At 52.8% G+C, this 14,329-nt stretch overlaps 1 protein-coding gene across 8 annotated transcripts in view; it reads right to left on the reverse strand.

Moving 5' to 3' along the window:
- Positions 1-14,329, reverse strand: part of CUX2 (cut like homeobox 2) — a 232,590-nt gene that overhangs the window by 201,120 nt on the left and 17,141 nt on the right. The window lies entirely within an intron of this gene.

Here is a 14,329-nt window from a genome sequence, read left to right on the forward strand (position 1 = left end):
CATGAGACGTTATTTGGTGCTTTTTAAAAAATGAGCTATGAGCCTTGATAAAAACATGGAGGAATCTTAAATGCTTAGCATCAAGTAAATGCAGCCAATCTGAAAAGGCCACCTACAGTATGACTACAACTGAGCAGCAGTCCAGCCAGGATGCAGCCCAGTGCCACGGTGCTTGCCAGGCATGCACAAGGTACTGGGTTTGATCACCAGCACAAAAAAAAACAAAACACCCAACTATATGGCATTCTGGAAAACATGAAACTCTGCAGAGAGTAAAAGGATGAGTGGGTGTCTGGCACAGAGGAGTGGAGGGATGTGAACGGGCAGAACACCGAGGATTTTCAGGGGAGGGAGGCTACTCTGTACAATACTGCACTGGCGGGTATGTGTCATTAAAATTTGTCCAAACTTACAAAATGCACAATGCCGAGGGTGAACCCTAACTTGGACCATGAACTTGGGGTGATAACCATGCATCAGGTTAGGTTCATTGATTGCAACAGACACACCAGTCTACACAGTGTTAACAGCAGTTTTACATCTTCTGTGGCCCTAGGAGATTTTCTGAAGCTCCCCTGGGGATGCATGAGACTCCTCAATGCAGGTTCACTCAAGCGGTCCATCTCCATCCCTCCCCAGACACCTGAGACTCTGGCTTCCCACTCCTTCAAAGTTGCTGTGGGCAGATAAGAGACAAGCTCCATGTAAGACCAGAGATAGGAGGCACCATGTGGGGGTGGGGGTGTGGGCCTCAGGCAGGGGAAGACAGGCATTCCCTGGGAAGCCATCACCCCTCCCCTCCTGTCCGTGCAGGGCACCAGGGGAGCTCATGCTGGGCCTTGCTTGAAACAGTCAAACGTTCATGCTCAGGATCCAGCAGGAACTGAAGCCCATGCAGATGTCGTCTAGAAGCACACCTAAGGACGGTGACCTTGTTTTGGTATGAGTGAACCGTGTCTGCCTCCACCATTCATATGTTGAAGTCCTGGCCCCCGGTACTTCAGAATTTGACTATTTGGAGACAAAGACTCTAAAAAGGTGTTTAAGGTAAAAATGAGATCATTACAGTGGGCCCTGATCCAATCTGACTAGTGTCCTTGTAAGAAAAGGAGATCAGAAAACCGACACGCACTGAGGGAAGACAGCCCGTTTGCCAAGAGATGCTCAGACAGAACCATGCCAGTCGTACCTCCGTCTCCGACTTACCGCTTCCAGACTGTGAGGAGACTATTTCCAGTTGTTGAGGTCACACACACGTGCACACCCCAGGCTTTCTGTATGGTCACCTCGGGGTGGAGGGCTTGCTGATAAAGACTCTTGCAGAAGCGAGGCCTGAGCTGGCACTGGCAGACCAGCAGGAGCCCACTGGATAGACGAAGCACAGAGAGCAGCTACGAGCAGGGGACATGAGACGGGGTGGGGGGACAGTGCTGCCTTCTGGAACCTGGTGAGGGAGGTCAGCGGGGAAAAGCTGGAGAGTACGCGGCAGCTGCCGTTTGCTACGCACTTTCTACATGTGTGGCACAGGCTAAGCCTACTTATTTGTCAAGAACCTATTTACCTTCACTAAACCCGACAACTCCATTCCACGGATGGAAAAACTGAGGCTCTGAGAGGTGACGTGACTCACTCAGGGAGAACGGCAGAGCTGGGGGATTTGAACCCAGCCTAAGTCTGACTCCAGAGCTACATTCTTAGCCCTGAAATCTGCCCTCCCCTCCTGTGGGGAGCTGTGGGGACATCGCCAGCACCCTGTCTCCTCTCAGGGGTCTTCCTGGAGCTTCCAGGCCCTGCACAGGCACGACAGTCAGAGTTGAACTGCGAGAACAGAGCAGGTGAGCTACAAAGCCACCACTGCAGGGCCCTGCTGGGACAGGAGCAAACGCCAGCTGCTTCAGCCAGCCTCGCCTTTCATCTCTGCAGAGTGTGGATGCTGTTCCTGCGTCCCCGGAGAGCCCAAAGTTTGGGCTGAAGGCTTTCTGGAAAAAAGCTCACTGCTGCAGGCGTCTCCACAGTCACCCCGGGTGACGCCTGACACTTCACCGCAGCACTCGCTGACAAGCGTCTTCAAAGGACAGAAATCGGCCGGCTTGCTGGCTTTTATACGGATGTCACTCATCCACAGGAAGCACTTTTCCTGAGCATTGTGAGAGTTATTTTGGTTTGAGGAAGCCAACCCCAGTGCAAACCCAAGAAAGGAATAAAAGGAAGAGGGGGGAAAGAGCAACTCTGGCAAAATTAGAAAAAAAGTGGCGTTTGGATAAACCGCTCACGGAACCATCTTCTCCAAGATGATCTTTTTTTGAGATCAAAGCTGAAGGGGGAGCATTGTGCTGCACATCAGGTGTGGTAGGCGGAGGGAGACCCGGGGGGCTGTGGGCATCTGTGGGCCACTTGTAAGAAGTGGAGGAAACCTGGGCCCAGTGAACCAGACTTGAGAGGAAGGAGGGCAGGTGACTCCTGCCGGGGGTCCCAACGGGCTTTGCTGAAAAGAATGACATCTGGATGATGGACCCCTCCCACTGTGCCAAAGCCCTGAGCGGAACCAGTGTGGCCCACCTTTGTTCCCTGGTCCTCAATATTGTTCTTCCAACAACATGGGAGGTCAGGTGGTGGATGTGATGTATGCTGGATATGGCTTTGCAGAAATTTGGTCACAAAGGATGGAGTGGCCAAGAGTTCCCAAACCTTCCACTGGAGTCATATTTGGGGGGCACTTGATCATAGATAACAGAAACAATCTGAAGAGCTTAAACAAAGTGGCCTCAGGGATGACTCCCACTGGGCTCCATCTTTCTAGGCCTCTCCCTGCAGGCTGGTTTCACTATGTCCCCATGAAGCTGTCTGTAACCCTGGCTCTAAGCAGCTCTAGGCTTTCTTCCTTCCAGCAACTCAGCTAGAGAGAAAATAGAGACTCCCCACTCTACCCCAACTGAAAAATCCCAGGGAATTCTCTGATTGGCCCAGCTTGAGTCATGTGACTTCCCTTTAGACCAATCACTGTGGTGAGGGGGATTCAGGCCTAGAATCACCAGCTCCCTGTCTCCCTGGGTTGAATCACATGACCATGGCACAGGAAGTATGAAGGCCACTACAGGAATGGGGGCTGCAGGACAGACACAAGGTACGCCTACTTCAAGACCTCCTGCCCACAGCTTCAGTTTGCCGTTTCGTGAAAACCCAAGTCTGCTCACCTCTCCAACCTGACTTCTCCAAGCCCACTGTAATGGTAGGCAGACTCAGGCCACAGTCACAATGAGGAGCACTCACTGGATCCAGAGCTCTGCCAAATGTCCTACGTGAACATCTCCCTGGATCCTTACAACGACCCTTTGTCACACCATCTTACAGGTGGAGGAGTTGATGCTCAGAAACGTGGATTTGTGAAGATCACAGCTTATAACAGGCAGAGCTGGGTGTTGGACCTGATTCCTGTACAATTCAAAGCCAGTGCTCTTAATCTAATCCTTGACTCCATTCTAGTCCCCTAAGATAAACCCTTAAGGGAGACAAGTTCCCCAGCATGGAGGAGACTGAGATAAAGTCCCCAGGTACAAAGACCATGGGGTGCCATGTTCTACTACATATACCTGTTAACTTGGATAGAGTGAAGGCCCAGTATGTGCTCACCCAAACACTGCTGAACTAGACTCAAGTTCTGGGCAAAGGTGAGGCAGAGAGACCCCCAAGATGTGTTCCTTTTCTAATCCCTGTGAGTGACAAAGTGGTCTCTGACCTCCAGGCAAGGGACAAGTGTCAGGTCCCCAGAGAAGCTGGGGGATTGCGACACACTAAAGAAGAATTCTAGGACAGAAACTCAACTTTTCATTCAACGAGAGGACCCCTGTATCTGATAATATGCAGGCTAATATAACCTGAAGTACTTGTGCTACTAAACACCCAGAAAAGCTGGACTAAGTAGACTAGCATCCCTTACATATGTAGGTCAGCTCCATAAGAAAGCAAGAGAAATCCACAGCCAAAACTGATAAGTAAACTCAACAACAGACCAAGTGGGAGAACTGATACTTCTGTGCCCTCTGCAGTGAAACGGGGGACAGGTGACCATCTTGGCAGTCAAGCACCCACCCCAGTATGAAAGCATAGCCTGAGTCTGCTGCCTACAAATGCTGGAAGAAGATCTGGCCAGTCTCAGTCCTGACTCAAGATCAGAAAACCAGAAAGAAGCTGTGGCTGAGAATTTGTCACCATGGGTCTATACTTCCATGGGCTTGGATTTCACCCTGATACTACATCTAGAGTTCTTTAACTTGAGGGCACATCAGAATTACCAGGACAGCGTGTTGAATAGAGATTGCTGGGTCTGGGTCCCACCCCAATTCCTGACTCAGTAGATCTGGATGGAAGCCGGAGATTTTGCATATCCAAGAATTTCCAGGAAATGCTGATGCTGCTGGTCCATGGACCACACTTTGAGATTACTGCTCTCAGACAAAAAATTAACCTTAAAAATCATTCTTGCTTGGTAATACTGTTTGGGCATTAAGCAAAAGCAAATACAAAATCTTTCCAGGACAGGGGTGAACAAAACATGACCTTTGGGCTAAATCATTATCTGCCTGTGGGTCAGATCTGGCCACCCTCTTTGGTTTATGTATTGTTTATGGCTGCTTCTGCACACGGCAGAATTGAGGAGTTATATAAGAGGCTGTACGTAGACTGCAGTGCCAAAAATATTTACTATCCAGCTGACTTCTGGCACTCAGATCAACCCAGGTCAAACAAAATTCACAGGAACACAATCCTCCCTAAGATGACCTCACAATCCAAAATTACAAAACACACAGGACCCTGGTCCACCCTGTGCGAGAATCAGCAGACACAACAGGAGGATCGGAACCAAGAACTCCATGAAATGATTATACTCCAACTCTAAAAGCAACGTGAGGCCCGTCTATACCTAGCCCTTCCTGGGCCTTGAATCAAGAGGAATGACAATGATATTTACTAAGTGCCTGCAGTGTGCCAGGCATCAGACCCAGTGCTTCCATAGGCCAAGCTCTTTCCTTTCTAGGCAAAGACCTTGACATCAGGTGTAGACAGAGGCTGGGACAGGTCTTCACTTGCCCAACTGGACACAGCAAATCTGTGGCAGAATCAGGATAAAACCCAAGCCTTGGGCTAAAACCAAGTTCTAGGAGTTTCCACATCTTATGCCTCCCTTCCTCCTCGCAAAGTTTTCCACAGCGGAAATGAGCTCTTAGTTCAGGATACATGGCTAGATCTAGGGAACCCTACAACCCCCTGAAATTATATGCCAAATACTGTCTGGATCTCGTTACTGAAGAGACAACCCAGAGTCTTACTGGCACCTTGAAGAACCCGTGACCTCAGACCTGGACCGAGCCTCCTCCTACTCCACCCTGAATCCTGCTCATAGCTACTGTTTCTCCTGCAGGGGGCCATTTCAATGTCCTAAGCATATGACCACAACAACCCTACAGGGAAGACCTGTCACCATCCCACTTTATAGATGAAAAAACTGAGGACTGATGTGTCAGGAAACTTACCTGGGTGCCCACTTTCAGCTGGTGGCAGAACAGAGGCCCCGGCGCTGACCTCATGCAGCACCTTCCCACGGGGCTGTCGCCTCATCTACTGATGGTGTCCAGTCCTCCCGTTCAGAACCACCCCGCATCCCCCCCCAGCCCCGAGCTGGGAAAACCCTGGGCCTTTTCTGCCTGCTCCCTGAGCCTGGGAACATGAGGCCCCTTCTACCTTGACCTTGGGGTGACACCCCTTTCCTGATTCCAACCTCTATGCCCAACAGAATATTTCCGAGGCCAGCCAGACCTAAGCTGGACCTGTCTCAGAAAGTCTGTTCCCCTGTCCCCCAGCACCTTGCCTGGCACTGGCCCAGACACCAACTACCTGCTTGGCTGGCTCCTTGCTCGTCGACAGCATAAACACACATTTACCCAATTTTTCAGAATGAGCAATATTTACTCAACAGCCCAGAATGGCTCATGTGGAACCATCAAACCCCACTGCCTCAGTCTGCAGCTCAGCGCGATAATGAATCAGTATTTTGGAGCGATTACGATGCTAATAAGAACGTGTGAGGCACAGAATATCACTATGTGGGGGCGGCTGCCAAAGCCCCTGGACTCCCCCCCTCCCACCCTCACCATGCCAGACACCAGCCTGCCTGAGCCCTTCCAGCCCCCAAGGCACACCACGCTGGGTTGTGGGAATGCAGAGCCCCATCTCGGAGAGTGCCCCACTGTGCCAGGCCTCCCCAGAGCTGTGGGGCACGCAAGCACCCGAAGGCATCCCTGTCCCACAAGCCCCAGAGCCCCCCTCGAGCAGGGCCAGAGCTTGAGCACAGCACTCCTCACTCACACCTGCACAAAGGTTGGAGACGGAAGGACTTGTTCCCTCAGGCTGCATGCCTGGAGCAATGTTAGGTGGGGGGTTGTTTTTTTGTATTTTTCCTTTTCTTTCTTTTTTTTTTTTGAGGGGGGAGGTTCTCTTTTTCACAAACCCCTAGATAAATAATAAACAGCAGAAAAGCAGCATATATTTGAACATGGCGAGGCCCACCCCCACCCCTTCCCATCAGCCCAGGGAAAGCACTTTATTCCTGTCCCTATGCTGGCCTGCTGCACCCCGTAAACTGGTGAATTCCCTGAATGTCCATGGGGTCCAGGCAGGCATGACATGCATCATGAGCCAGAGGACAGTGCATCCTCCCCAGTCACGCCCCACCCACTGCCCTTTCAGAGATCCAGTCATACTGGCTACCTTTCACTTCCTGGAACCTGAGGTATTTCCTCCTACCTCAGGACCTTTGCACATGCTTCCTATCTGAACTGTCATAACCCCACATCATTTGGCTAACTCAGAAGTCCTTCCCTGACTTCCAGACTAAATCTGGTACCTGTTACACAAGCTCCTCACTCCTAGCTCATTTCCCTTGCTGCCCTTAGCAGAGTGTACAATTTCAAATAGGTGTGATGATTTGATTAATGTCAGTCCTTAAGGGATCTTACTTCCAAACATCATGGAGACCGATGTCACAATAAGGGCAGAGAGCATGTCCATTTTGATCCCCAGGGCATCCACAGCACGTGGTTCAGAGCTGGCATCTAGTAGATGCTCGGTAAAAACTTGTCCAGTGGACCACTAATGGACAGGCCAAATGCATGCCATGGTCCAAGCCCCTCCTGCTCTATGTCCTCAATGCCAACTGCCTCTTTGCTGAACTGGGCCTACAGTTTTGGTGGCCTTTTATTCTGACAGTGTTTTATCTACCACGAAGTGCCACCTTCTCATTACAAGCTCCAGATAAATTTTTCATTACAATAAAAATGCCTGTGGACTCTCCCCCTCCAGAGGGCCTGTGCACTCCCTTTGCTTCGGAGTGCGGGTGTTGAGTGGGTATCTGAATGTGTGTATGCACCCATCTGCATCCACGCAGGAGCACCCACACCGGCGCCGACAGACAAGCACCTCCATCCATGTTTGCTCATGGGTGAAGCAAGGACGCACAGTCCTGGGAAGACAGGCCTGCCGGGCCATGAGGCGGCCACCTGACAGCTTACTGTGCACTAGCCCTGGGCTAAATGCATCAGGAAAGTCCACCTGCCCCTGAGCAAGGCCAGGAGGGTGCCCCCTCCAGAGAAGAGGAAGCGGAGGTCCAGGGGCACTCCCTGGGAGCCCGACACAGAGGCCAGGCTCTGGGCCAGGGGTGTCCAGCCCTCTGCCCTGAGAGCAGGACCCAGTATGTGGCAGCAGAATGCAGTGATGTTTAAAGCAAAACCCCAGGAGAGGCCCAGGGTCAGGCCAGGCTGCGGGCAGCAACCCTTGCCTCATGGAAGGCTAGGTGGGTGGACACCTGCTTAAAGACCCGCAAAGGGTCACAGCGGCGGTTCAGTGAGGCACACAGGCAGAGGTGGAGGAACCCAGGGGAACGCTCTGGGCCTGGTGGGGCATGTTCCTCCCCATCTGTGCCCACACTCAAAGCCCTCTGGTAACTGGTGATGCAACTTTGATAATACAAAATTAATTTTTAAAGTCCTTCTTTCCCTAGCAGTTGTGAGATTCCCTGGAAATCCCTCCTTGGCCTGCATCTCCCTCCCTTCCTCATCCCAAAAAGCTTTCCTCAGCTCCTCTTTGTCCCCTAATGACTCAACTTGAACAGGAATAAAAATACACTGGAAGAAAAAGGGAGCAGAGGAAACGCAGGCCTGGGGGCCCTGGGTGTGTGCGGTGTGCGCGCGCGCACGTGCACAAGGGCATCTGTGGGCAGGCTGCTCTGGGCCTGCGGGAAGCCAAGCAGCAGCTCACCAACCAGAGTGGCTTCACAGGGCCATGAAGTGGGGAAGCCTCCCACGGCTGGCCAGGGAAGGGACAGCAGGGCAGGCCAGAGGCCCCAGTCTCCCAGCATCCTGAGCATGGGGAGGAGCAGGTGTTGCTGCTCCTTCCATCCTGAAGGCTCACATCCTTCTTCATCCCTGGTGCCTGGCTACCCAGAGGACTTAGCTTTGCCTCTCCTCTTTCTGCATCTCAGGGCAGCCCCAGCAGCCCCAGCAGCCGAACTCCCCTGGGCCCATGAGAGGTGGCCACGTCTCCGCCTCGCAAGACAACGGAACCTCTGTGGCTGGCAAAGTGGGGCCATGCCTAGGGGAGTAGACTTTGCTCCTCTCGGCACCTTCAAACTAAAGGGAAGCCCACTTCCTGCTGGGGTCCAGTAAGTTCAGGAGGAGTTGAGATCCCCACTCCCCAAACCTGGGAGCATAAGTGGGGTGCCATTAACAGATATTCACTGAGCGTCTGAGGTCACAAGCTCCTGCCTGTGACCAGTGTCAACACGGAAGACACAAAAGTTGTCTTCAGGATCTTAAAGTGAAAAGGGCAGGCAAGCAACCTCCAACCAGGAGGTTCAGGAGACCTCCTGAAGGATGAGTGGTGGAGAGGTCCAGGCGGGGGGAGGCGGGCACAAAGGTAGGGGTAAGAAGGCACAAGGGACAGGGACTCGGGGAGAAGGAAGTCCAGTGAGATGAGATGGTGGAGGCGGACTGGGGTGGGAGGTGATCAGACAAGTCTGCTAGCCACGGTAAGGCCTGGACTGTCCCATGAGAACGAATGGGAGCCAAGGAAGGTTCAAGTAGAGGGGAGGGTGCGGTGGCCTGACTGAGAATTCCGGTAAACATCACCCAAGGCTGGGCACAGGGTCCCAGGCAGGTTTGTGGCTTTAACTCAATATCAGGAGGGCACTGCCATGGGGTCTAATGTGAGTTACCGCCACCTCCTTCCAGTTCCTAGGGATGATTCTCAGAGTCCTCTGACCTGGCCACCCAAGGTCAGGGCTGAAGCAGCTCAGGGTGGCACAAAGGCCTCCTCCGGTTCATTCCCAGGCAGGCCTGGCCCCGGCCCTTTGGCGACACCCCTCTCAAGTCGTCCCCTACTTCCTCCACGATCAAAGGAACTCTGCCTGTAGGAAAGCCCAGCCCCTCCATGGCCCTCGAGGTCCTACAGGGCCTGGTCCTGGCTCCTTGGCCTACTTCGTTGCCCTCCCCACCCCTAGGACACAGAGAGGACCCAGGAAAGCAGGAAGAGGCTGAGTCACTTACTCCATCTTGCAGAGGGGTAACAGGCAAAAGTGGGGCTACTGGGAGACGGCGGCCTTGCTCCCTCACTACAAGGGCCTGGCTGCCTCTTCCCAGTCCCCCTTCTTCAGGGGCTCCTGACCTTATCAAAGACAGAACGGCAGGCACCAGCCAGCATGCCCAGGGGAGCACAGGGCTGCAGCAGGTCCTCTTCCAGAATGGGAGCCATCCCCTCCCGCCCTGCCCAGCAGCCCTGCCAGGGGGCCTCCTCAGCTAAGAGGGGCCTTTCCAGTTGGCCACTATCTGTAAGATGTCCCCTCAGGCCCCACCCCCTCGGCTGCCCTCCATCTTTTCTAGTGCCCGAGAACTGGGAAGGGCAGTCTCTGCCTCTGCCCGTGTGTCTGTCTGCATCTCTGTGTGTCTCTGTCTCTGACTATCTCTCCTGTCTCTTCTGTTTTCTCCCTTCCTCCCCAGCCAGGGAGATGGGGGTAAAAATCTCCCAAGATCCCCAATTTAAAGTCAGATCTTCCTCTCTCCCCTTCCTCGCTACCTAATAATCACACTTGTGTGAAGTTGATGCTCTACATAACGAAAAGCGAGGCCTCCTTGGAGAGGGTACAATCAGACAATTTTTAAGATCATGGAGCATTAGACCATTCCCAACTGGGTTTACTAATCAAACAGCCAAATCCTTCATAACCAGCCAATCCCTACAGGGCAATTAAATCCTTCCCCTTTAAAACACTTGCCACACTGTCTGGGGACAGAAAGAAAAATTTGCAAAATTCATTTGATAAATTAGCCAGGGAAAAGAAAGGAGTGAATCAAGCTTTGTTCTTTTCATTTTTTTTAATTATGGAATTCACAATGCCTGAATAATGTTTAATAAGAACTATGAAAATTCCTAACAGTATTACAACACAACACAAAAGAATTAACCTGGTTACCGTGAAAAATTGCATATTTAATTAAGAACAGAGAGTTCAAAACTATCCAGAGATTTCAAAAGTGCTGTTGCCTGAGGGGCCAAATTACATGCTTCCAGGGCTGCTAACGGAGTTAGCGCGTTCAGTCATTACCCAGGCGTCCCCATTAAGTGACTCTGGGCAGATGACATCAAATTCATTTCAAAAGCACCAGGAACTGAAGCATTCACTTGGGTAGTTTAAGGGAAAGCAACTATCCTGCTGGTACAAATCAGACCCCTTGTTGATAAAGGCAATAATTAAAGAATAATGTTAATTAGCTGCTTTTATTTGAAGAAAAGTAAGTAGTTGGAGGGCTTCCAGGCTGCTGAGGTGGGAGTCACTCTTTCTGGAAGGGGAGGCTGCGGGTGGGAGTGGGAGCGTGGGGCTGCAGGAGGGGAGCATGCGGGGCGGCGGGGCCTAAGGAGGGTGCCGGCTGGGCCAGCGGAGGCCTGGGTCCCATGTGGGAAAGGGCCTAGTCACACCAAGGCCCTGGGGGGAAGCTGGGAAAGCAAAGGAAGATGGTGCTGCTGCTGGCATCTTGGGAAACATCACCGGCAGGCCCATGGCCATCATGGTGGACTCTGGCAAAGCCATACCTGCCTCCTAGGCCACTCCGCACAACCTGTCACTCACTCCACACAACCTGTCACTCACTCCTTACCCAGGCACTTCCTTTCACTCACTCCTTTCACAACCCGTCACACTCAGCACTCGGTCACCACCACTGCCCTTACTGGACAGGGTTCTTTTCCAAAGGTGGCACCACGATCTCTCTCACCACCCAGGTTCTTCTTGTAATGTGACCTCGACATTCTTCCATCAAGAAGCAAGTCTAGCTGGGTGTGCTGGTGCACACCTGTGATCCCAGTGGTTCAGGAGGCTGAGGCAGGAGGGTCGCCAGTTCCAAGCCAGCCTCAGCAAAAGTAAGGCCCTAAGCGACTCAATGAGACCCTGGTCTCTAAATAAAATACCAGATAGGGCTGGGGAGGTGGCTCAGTAGCCTAGTGACCAAGTTCAATCCCTGGTACCAAAAAAAAGAAGCAGCAGCAGGTCTAGGCCCCTTTCTTTTGGACCTGGGACAAGCTTTGCTACTACCTTGACCAGCAGAGTAGACAGAAGTGAGCTAGTCATCAGAGGCCAGGTTATTCCCAGGGCTTCCTCCACCCTGCTCCCTGGGAACCCAGCGCCCATGCTATGAGGAGGCCCAGGGGCTACACAGGGACACCACAGGGAGCTGAGGTTTGCCCAACAGCCAGCACCGCACTCCAGGCGAGTGAGTAGTTGAGTCAACCCAGAAGACCAGGTGCCTTGGAGCAGCAACAAGCTGCTGCAGTTAGTCTCCATCCTCCTTTCCGCATCCCGGTATCTGTGAGTCACGGTGGTGCCTCACAAAGACCGGGTGGCTTGTCGTGCAGCAGGAGATGACTAATGTATTCACAGAGATGCACCGCGGCACACCGTAAGATGCCTGGCCTGACACCTGCCTCTCCTCACAGACAATCCCAGAGGCCCAGGAGGAGAGACATGACCAGCAACAAGAACTTCTCACAAAGAAAGCCCTAACTGGCCTTTGCCAGCCTGCGAGTCCTCCTAGGGTCACCGTATGTGGACGCAGCAAAGGTGTGGCAAACCACACCACCTGGCCATGGAGGGAGAAAACCCAGAAACCAAAACCCAGGACCCCCAACAGCTCAGCAGCCAGCCCAGGGCTGAGGCTCAGAACACTGAGTCCTCGTGCGATGGCGTGTTTCGCAGGCCACGTCGGGAAGCAGTCAGGCCGAGCCTGCTCAGCTACTAGGCAGGGCCAGCCCCGACAAGGACACCCCCCGGGCAGGGCACAAGGAAACACGTGGATGGAGACTGAGGGAGCAGGTCAACCTGAGGGCTGGGGGACTGTCCTCCCTTGGTGGCCAAGCAGGAAGGAGGAGCTGGGTCTGGGGTTTCTTGCTGCCCGTCTGGGAGGCAGAAGACCTCAGCAGCCTCGTCCACCACAAGACACCACGCTGCTCTGCGCCACCCTGCTCAGAGAATTTCTTTCCAGAGATGAGTTTCACTAACTAGGCCATGGGCTGTGGGACCAATCCCCTTGCTTGTGGAGGCTTCAGAGGATGTGCTCTGAGGGACAGAGAGGTGCCTAGACTGCTGGCCTGAGGGACCAGGGTCCAGCAACCCCAGGAGGTACAAGACAGGAAACTGACCTGGCTCCTCTAAGTGGCTCCTGCTATGGTGACCAGCTCTGTCCTTGGCTCCTGACATCCAGGATCTGCTGCTTATCCACTGCCCACTCCCAGGAATCCTGGTCTCCATCCCTACTCTTCCCAGCTCTGTCCCCTGCAAGCAACCTGCCCTCATATAAAACCTCTATGGCACCAATTTGCATATACAGTAGATTCTGGGGAGCAGAGGGGAAGCTGGACATACAGTAGCCACTTCCCAACTACACATGGTCTCTGCTTTGGGCATTAACAGAAAAAGCAAGAAAGCCTGTACACACAGACCCTACAGATTGCCTGGCTCTGCTGTGTGTCCTCAGGCAAGTCATTTAACCTCTCTGTGCCTTGGCTCTAAAAACAAAGGGTAGTACCAGGGCCTATACCATAGCATTGTTAGGGAACAAAATCATTTAAACGACGGTATTTGTGAAGCATTAAGTTGCACCTAGCACACAGTCGTCCTTGATAAGTGCTTACTTAATTAAAAAATAAATTACATATTTTTGGATTTTCAGAGCTCCTGGGCATGTAAATGCTATCCACTTTCTGGAGTCACTACACTAAGGCTAGAAAAGGCAGAATCACCTCAACACCAGTCACAAAATTGGCACAGCTAGTCCCTGGAGTGAGCCTGAGCTGGGTAGGAGTTGTGCAAACTGTTCTTGGCCCAGGGAGGTGCAGGCCCAGGGACACCAGCTCTCCTGCAGAGTTTTAAAATGTGACCTCTAATCAGGTCACCCGGCCTCCAGGCCTCCCCACCTGACAAACATTACACCCCATACTGCAGCTCTGACATAGAGTGAGGAGATCACCTCTGATGGGGGAGAGTGACATGGAACTGGGGCATCACTGGGTGGCATGGGAAGGACCCCAGGGTCAGAGAAGGAGGGCTGAGCCTGCAAAGAACAAGGGAACACAGCCCCAGGAAGAGGGAACGGCACACACAACAGCCGGATGTGTCAGGAGTACGGCGTCCAAACGCAGGGAGATGCGGGGCAGCAGGATAGAGTGAGGCAAGAGACTGCGGAAGCACCAGAAAGACTTCTAGAAGCTAAGTCCCATCTCTGCCAGAGAAATGCTGTGTGTCCGTGGGAAGCCTCTGAATGTCTCTGGGTGCCTGTAGGTGAGCACGGTTGCCTTCACCAGAGCACACGTGCAACCCTTGGGCTGCCCGAAAGAAGCCATGTGGAAAGGGTTCCAGAAAGGCAAGCATCTCTTAGTCATTCCCTCCTTACTGCATCTCTCCCGCAGCCCTGGTAAGAGGTCCTGGGAAAGCAGATGACCAAAGAACATTTGTGGAGCCCCTAGTGTGTGTCAGGCCCTGATATTATCTCACTTCCTCCACATTAAGACCCCATTTCACAGATGAGAAAACTGAGGCTTGAGGGGACAGTTCCCTGGCTGTCTTATGCAGCTAGAGAGAGCAGAGTCTGTTCTTCTGGCAAGAGCTCACTCTGTCCCCATGCCAAGCTACCAACCAGGAGCTTTCTTTGAAGAGAGCAAGGCTGGGGAGGTGTGGTGGCCAGTTCTGCAGTGGCAGTACCTGCCGGCTGGCCCCACATTACCCTGTGTCACC

The sequence above is a fragment of the Sciurus vulgaris genome, assembly GCF_902686455.1.
Source record: "Sciurus vulgaris genome assembly, chromosome: 8".
Classification (NCBI taxonomy): domain Eukaryota; kingdom Metazoa; phylum Chordata; class Mammalia; order Rodentia; family Sciuridae; genus Sciurus; species Sciurus vulgaris.